Source organism: Macaca mulatta, chromosome 3, assembly GCF_049350105.2.
Source record: "Macaca mulatta isolate MMU2019108-1 chromosome 3, T2T-MMU8v2.0, whole genome shotgun sequence".
In the NCBI taxonomy this organism is placed as follows: Eukaryota; Metazoa; Chordata; class Mammalia; order Primates; family Cercopithecidae; genus Macaca; species Macaca mulatta.
In genome coordinates, this window is record NC_133408.1 from 32,153,219 (window position 1) to 32,160,443 (window position 7,225).

At 40.0% G+C, this 7,225-nt stretch overlaps 1 pseudogene across 1 annotated transcript; it reads right to left on the reverse strand.

The window, feature by feature from the left end:
* Positions 1-644: 644 nt before the first annotated feature.
* LOC106997316 (heterogeneous nuclear ribonucleoproteins C1/C2 pseudogene) lies at positions 645-2,000 on the reverse strand (annotated as a pseudogene). Its single transcript, XR_003727935.2, has one exon. The product of XR_003727935.2 is annotated as a heterogeneous nuclear ribonucleoproteins C1/C2 pseudogene (transcript).
* Positions 2,001-7,225: the final 5,225 nt, after the last annotated feature.

Consider the following 7,225-nt stretch of genomic DNA (forward strand, 5'->3'; position numbering starts at 1 on the left):
CATCATATATTGAGTCAGTATTTAGGTGTGCAATTGTGACGTAAATATCACAATTTTGGTGTACAGTTGATTTCTTTAAATCAAGGTATAAATAAGGTCCACACATTGTGATTGATAGGCATGTCTCTGATTACTCTTCTAATCTGTAGTCTGTCTCTATTTCTTTTTTTCATTTTATTTTTGTAATTTGTTTGTTAAGAAAAGTAGGTGATTTGTCCTGTTGATTTTCTGATTGTAACCTGTATCATTCTATTTTTTTTTTCCTCCAAATTCCTGGTTTAATAAGGACTTGTTTATTTTGAGGAAAAAAGGTCCCAAACATCAGGCTGTTCACAAAAATAACCCACAGTATCAACTTTAGAAAACAAATCTTAAGACTATAACACTAATTATTTTTCTAGAGGATGCATTTGACATGCCAACTCTCATTCACAAAAATACATTGTTACATTTGTGTTGAACTGCCCCACACAGCACACTAATGTGGGGGTGTAACACACATACTTCTAACTCAAAGCTGCTTTCAGGAGCTACTCAACTAAATGAGATTGCCTTTGTAGTTAGGGAAGCAACTACTGAACTTATGTATGAATGAAAAGAACTGTACTCCCTGCATAACAAGAGATTATTTTGGAGACAGGTGATAAAAACCATACATCCTTTTTATTGTTAAGTCATAAAGAGGTATCAAAATTAAAAGCAAAAATTACAGGGTAAGACTTAACAAAACTACTAGGAGCGTCAAAGGAAGTGAAAATGGGACTAGGCGCGGGGCAATATGAATTAATGAACATGGGAAGGACAAGGATGGGGAGAACAGTGAGCATGTGCTGAAGATACTAGGGGAGAGGATCTGGTGAAAAATTTGATCTTAGACAAGCACCTAGGTAAAGAAATAATGGGATAAGATTTCTAAACCCCACTATGTGCTTAAGAGTCATCCTCGCCATTGGCGCTGTCTCTGTCATCCTTTCCTTCCTCAGCCTCTTTTTCATCATCCTTGATCAACTCCAGCTGGTCATCCCCCCGATCTTCATTATCATCATCATCCAGTAGGTCCCCCTCCTCAGCAGAGTCATCTGCACCCCCCTCAGTCTCCATCTTCACATTAGTCTCATCTTTCTTCACGGAGCTGCTGCTCTGCTCCTCTTCTGATTTATCGTTCTTCATCTCTACTGCTTGTTTGCTCTGTTCCTTTTCAATTTTTTCCAGGTTTTCCAGGAGAAAATCCACTTTTTGTTTTATCTGGGTCAACTCCTTCTTAATGGCCTGAAGGTCATCTCCTTTCAACTTTCCAGACTTGGAAGATCCCTGCTGTCCACTCTTAGAATTGAAGCCACTTTTGCCCCTTCGTGAGGTGTTTCCTGATACACGCTGACGTTTCCAGGGCACTACAGCCCGAGCAATAGGAGGAGGAGGAGGTACACCTGCTGGGTAACTGTATATCCTATCATAATAGTCCCGTTGAAAGTCATAGTCCAAGTCAAAAGAGGAGCCGTACATCTCCGCTGCAGATCGTTTCACACCTGCTTTTCCTCGGTTCACTTTTGGCTCTGCAGCCAGGTTAATATCTAAAACCTGGCCAGCAATCATTCTGCCATCCTCTCCTGCTACAGCAGCCCGGGCATTTCTCTCATTAACATACTGAACGAAGGCAAAGCCCTTATGAACAGAGCAGCCCACAATTTTGCCATACTTCGAAAAGATTGCCTCCACATCAGATTTCTTGACCACAAGAGTGTTGAGATTCCCAATGAACACACGGGAGTTCATGGAGCGAGGATCTGTCTTGTTGGTAATGTTGCTGGCCATTGTGTTTGATGATAAGGTTTCTCACAAAGCTGAAAATGTAGCTGAAGATCAAAAAAATCTCACAGGAGAGAGGAGGGAGAAGAGATTCGATTCTGAGTCTCCTACTCCCGGATTCGGCGTGGAGAAACCGACTGCTGGTCGAGGTCGGCAGCGCGACCACAACCGCTGTCTTCGTCTCTTCACAAAATCGTAACCTGTATCATTCTAAATTTCCTGTAATTGATCTGAAGGTTTGATTAGATGTTTAATTAGATTCAGGTTTAACTTTTTCTTTTAGCAAAATTAATTCATAGGTAACATTATGTTCTCCTGTTCAGAGGCACATAATGTCTATTGGGTTTTCTTTCGTGGCTTTAGCAGCTATTGCTGATCAATACCTACTCCATTACCTCATTTATAATTGCAAAATGGTTAAGTACTAATTAAATTATTCCTTCCTCATTTATTAGCTGAAGTATTTCTATAAAGAGAAGCATCCCATCTAGTACTGTTTACCCTTTGGTGCAGTTCATATAGAAAAAGCAAGATAAATGCTTCAATCTTTCCCTTTATTTAACAGTTTTAAAACAATTTATTGGTATTCTTTGGTGGCAGCTAATCTGTGTTATCAGAGTATCATTATAGACTGAAGCTTATGTGATGCACTTCAATCTATTGTAGTTATCATTATTGACACTCAAATTGCACATCTTTAATGACAGCCCATGGAAGTTGACTTGTTAGTCCCCTCAGATCTGGGAGTGAGGAGGTTAGGAGTAGAGGCCGACCTGCTCAGCTGCTCTAAATAGATTTCCTCAGTGTTCTGCACTGATGTTTGCCCTGTATCTCTTCTGCATAAGGTTGGGATACCCTTGGTTCTTTCTTACATCTTTTTCTCTCTTGTTCATACGTTGGCCTGTGACTTCTTTGTCCATCTGATTCTGTTTAATTTCTATTTTTATGCAAATCTTCCATTTCTGAATTCCTTATTGTTTCCCAAGGCTGTTATTTATTTGGTCTTTCAGATGATGGTCTTCATCCCTGGGGGAAAAGAGGTATTTGGTAAGAGTCAGGAATTGATGGAGTCTGCTGTCTTGATGGAATCTGAGAGATCTTTCAAAAATGTGAATCAAACAATGCTGCTTCCATGACTGAAACTCTGATAGCCCACACCTGCTACAGACCACGTCCAAATTCTTTAAGGAATTCTGTTATCCTCTAAATCCTGCTTAACTTTGCTTCTTGCCTGACACCTTCTGCTCCCAAAATTTCAGCCATGTGAAATCTCTTTCAGTTCTCCAAACATGGCACACTGTTTCTCCAGCTTATTGTTTTCTGCTGACTATGTTCTTTCTGCCTTGTCACCTGGAGTATATTCCCTTCTTTCTCACCTTTTTCTCAACTTCCCTTCCTCCTTTATGTCTCGGTTTAGATGGTATTTCTTCCATTAGGTCTTCTTTGAACAGGGTGCATATGTCTCCGACTTTTCCTGGGAAAGTTCTAGATTATGCCTGCTGAAAAATAATTAGTGCCTTTAAATTATTTTTAATGTACCTTTTCATTCTTACAAGGGTCCCTATTTGAATAATACATTATATAATCACTCTATCTCTGAATTTACATTTCCAGAACTGTGTTATATTTCTTTTGTATGGATTTCCATGATATTTCATAATTGCATCTAGCATGTTTCAGGTGCAATTATACTTTCCTATTTACTTGCCTTTGTCATGGAAATAATCGTGTCCAGCTCAAATTCATATGTTGACGCCCTAACCCTCAAATGTGACTATAATGGAGATAGGTTCCTTAAAGAGGTAATAAAGATTAAATGAGGTCATAAAAGTGTCATCCTGAACCCCTATTTACTCCAATAAGGATGGTGCTGTGTCTGAGAGGCTGAAGAAGAGACCTGGAGGCAATGAATAAGACATAGGGCTCTTTGGGGGAACTTGCTTACAGGGACAGTCCAGTGGCAGTGAGCTGGACAGGAGAAGTGCTTCCATTTGTAAAAGGCAGGCAGTTTACACAGTATTTTCACACAGTACCATCCATCTAGCAATCACTATTTAACCCAAAACAAAGGACCTCGATCCACTGGACAGCCTGTGTTCAAAGGGAAGGGCCAGGGATTCAGAAGTCTGAACACACTTCTTCTCAAACCACAGGGTCATTCTCAGGGTATGCTTAAGTTATTGCCAACAGGTGTATCTGCTGTAGAAAATGTGAGTCCCTAATCCAATAGGACTAGTGTCCTTATAAAAAGAGGAAAAGACACCAGGAATGCACAGACACAGAGGAAAGGCCATGTGAGGACACAGCAAGAATATAAGCATCTGCAAGCCTAGGAAAGAGGTCTCAGGAGAAGCTAAATATGTTGATACCTCGAGCTTGGACTTCCAGCCTCCAGAGCTGTGAGAAAATAAATTTCTGTTGTTTAAGTCACCCAGTTTGTGGTATTTTATTATGGCAGTCCTAATAAACTACCACAGCCTTCTTCACTAGATTGGCTTAATTTTTGTATCTGTACCATCAGAATATAAAATTAATTTTTATTTTATATCCATATGATCAGTGCTAGGTACATGGTGGGCATTGTATAAGTCAAGGTTCAGTCTGACAAAACAGAGCCCTTAAGAGTGAAATGTATTTGATCTGTGTACCCAGTTACTGTCACCTAGCTTCTAAAACCACAGGAATTTCCTAGGTAATTAGAGTGTCTTTTGTTATTCATGGACCTCCTTTGATCATACCTGTATTTATCCTAATACTGGGATTTAGGATAGGGCCCTTGGATAGCCTCAAGATGCTGCCAGTTATCAGAAAGACCAAGTGACTAGAGAATTAAAGGGTTGGAACTTTCAACCCCATCCATTGACCTGATGGAAGGTGCTGGAGATGATAGTCTATAAAAACTCTTGAACAATGAGATTTAATGAGCTTCCTGGTTATTGAACATGTGGAGGTGCTGAGAGGGTGGCAAACCCAGAGAAAGATGAAAATTGTGACACCCCCCCACCCCAGACTTGTATCCATCTCTTAAATCTAGCTGTTCATTTATATCCTGCATAATATCCTTTAAAGTAGACCAGTAAATGTAAGTAAAGTCTTTCACTCCGTTCTGTGAGTTGTCTTAGCAAATTATAGAACACAGGGAGGCAGACCTTGGGAATTCCAGTTGATACAACCATTGGTCAGGATTACAGGTCACAACCTGGGATTTGTAATTGGCATCTTAAGGTAGGGGGGCAGTTTTGTGGGATTGAGCTTTTAACCTATGGGATCTGACTCTTAACCTGTGGGATTGATTTGAGTTATAGGACATCCAACTGGTGTCTGCTAAAGAATTGCTTGGTGTGTTGAGGGGGAAAAAACCCCACGAATTCGATCACAGAGGCATTCTGTGTTCAGTGTGAGAGTAGAGAGAAAAATGTGGTTTTGGTTTTGGTTTGCCTTTTATAAGAAAAAATGTATAATAGGGAGTTGGCCTTATGTAATTTTGGAAGTTGCTTAAATGGTCTAACAGAGTCTATTGTGTTCGTGCCTGATTCTGAAGTCTGAATCAGGAGACACCCACCTGGGAAGAAAAGATGAAGGCAAAGTGGTGAAGAGCAAGAAGAAATTAGAACCCACGAGAATGAGCTGGAACTCCAACGGGTGAATTAGAACTATGTCAGTCTTTCCAAACCTCCAGTTTCAATGCTGAAGGGGCGACCTTCAATCGAAGTTTGAGCCCTTTGTCATAGAACTAAATATTCACCTGATCAGGGAGTTGAAGAAGCTTGTCAGAGAGTTGAGGGGGTGTCTGATTGGAGCAGAAAAACTGGGACTGAGATATGCCCTATGCTATTCTTGGGGCTTGGAAAATAAAACTGCAAAGATTGGCACTTTGACATGCTGACAGGCCTTAGAAGCTGCCTCAGAATCAAGGTCCCTCTAATATTGTCTTCTTCCCCCTATGCTGCTTCCTCCCAAGCACAAGAAGGGATTCTCTGGAATTTTCTTATTTCACCATGAAATCTTATTTCCAAAATGAAAAAGACTACCTTCTTCCTCTCCCTGAAGTCCCCCTGTCTCTCTCAGAAAAGAAGACTGAGGAATGCACCTAGGATGGATTTTTCACAAGAGAATGCCTGCCTTTCTGGCTCATTCAAATTCAAGTAGAATCATTTACAAGTTAATTTCTGTCAATTTCTTCTCCTTAAGAATCATTTGCTGCCTCTGAAAAGCATTGTCCACATTCCCCATCTCCCCGCTCCCCTGTGAAAAATGATATAAGCTTCTGTACCTCATTGGGTTATTGGGTAATCATTCTCCTGAGATTCACCTGTGCTATGCATGTTAAAATAAAATTGTGCAAGCCTTTTCTGCTATTGATTTGCCTTTTGTCAGTTGATTTTCAGTGAAACTTCAAAGTGCAAAGAGGTCATTTTCCTTTGGCTCCTACATCTTCAAGGCAAGCCAGCAGACGGGCACAATGTACATGAGTTGCAATGGTGCCCAGTGGACCTGTGCAGATCTTCCAAGTATTTGTATTTGTATTGTATTGTATTGTATTGTATTGTATTGTATTGTATTGTATTGTATTGTATTTTTTTAAGGCTGCTGTTTCACTTCCACTTCTCAGTTTTTGCAAATGTCATTTGTGGCCCATACTTAACTTGGAGTTATGCAGTGAAGGGAAGTCTGAAAACCGTGGTTACACCTTAGCTAAGTTGATATGATATAAGTCCACCACAGCTTCTCAATATTATTTGTTAAATAAATAAATGATGCTGAAATTATTGACTTTATCATAGTATCATGATCCTTCTCCTAGAATGGGAAGAGCCCTTCCGACCCATTTAAACTCTAGTATCTTCTCAAGGAGCTTTATGTGTCAGTTTGGTCCTGCACATTTTGAGACTATTACAATTTTATTATGAGTGTGAAAGGAAAATATGGGACCCCCAAATCACTAAGCCAAAGGGAAAGGTCAAGCTGGGAACTGCATCAGGCAAACTTACCTCCCATTTTATTCCTAAATAAGATAGCTACAAAAATATAAAGTATATACCTCCCTCACAATTTGCCCACTAGGAAATTCCCTGTGGGCTTCAAGATCTTTACCCTACAACGGTTCTGTTGAGTTTTACTCTGACAGTGAAATAGACAGCTTATCTTTACAGGTGCAGGACAAAGGACAGAACTCTAAGTCATCCCTCTGATCACTTGAGACAAACACATATCCGATTGCTTCCTCTGATGTAAAAATGCTGATTCAGTGAGCTAGACGACAACATAAAGATCTATTCCTCCACACCACCCACATGTAAACTGTGTATTCAGTGAAAGGCTGATCAAAGATTCAAAAGAATGCAACCGTTTGTCTACTGACACCTTTTGAAAATTTCTTCCTCTTTCCCAAATACTCATCCTTTCACCTTTAAATATT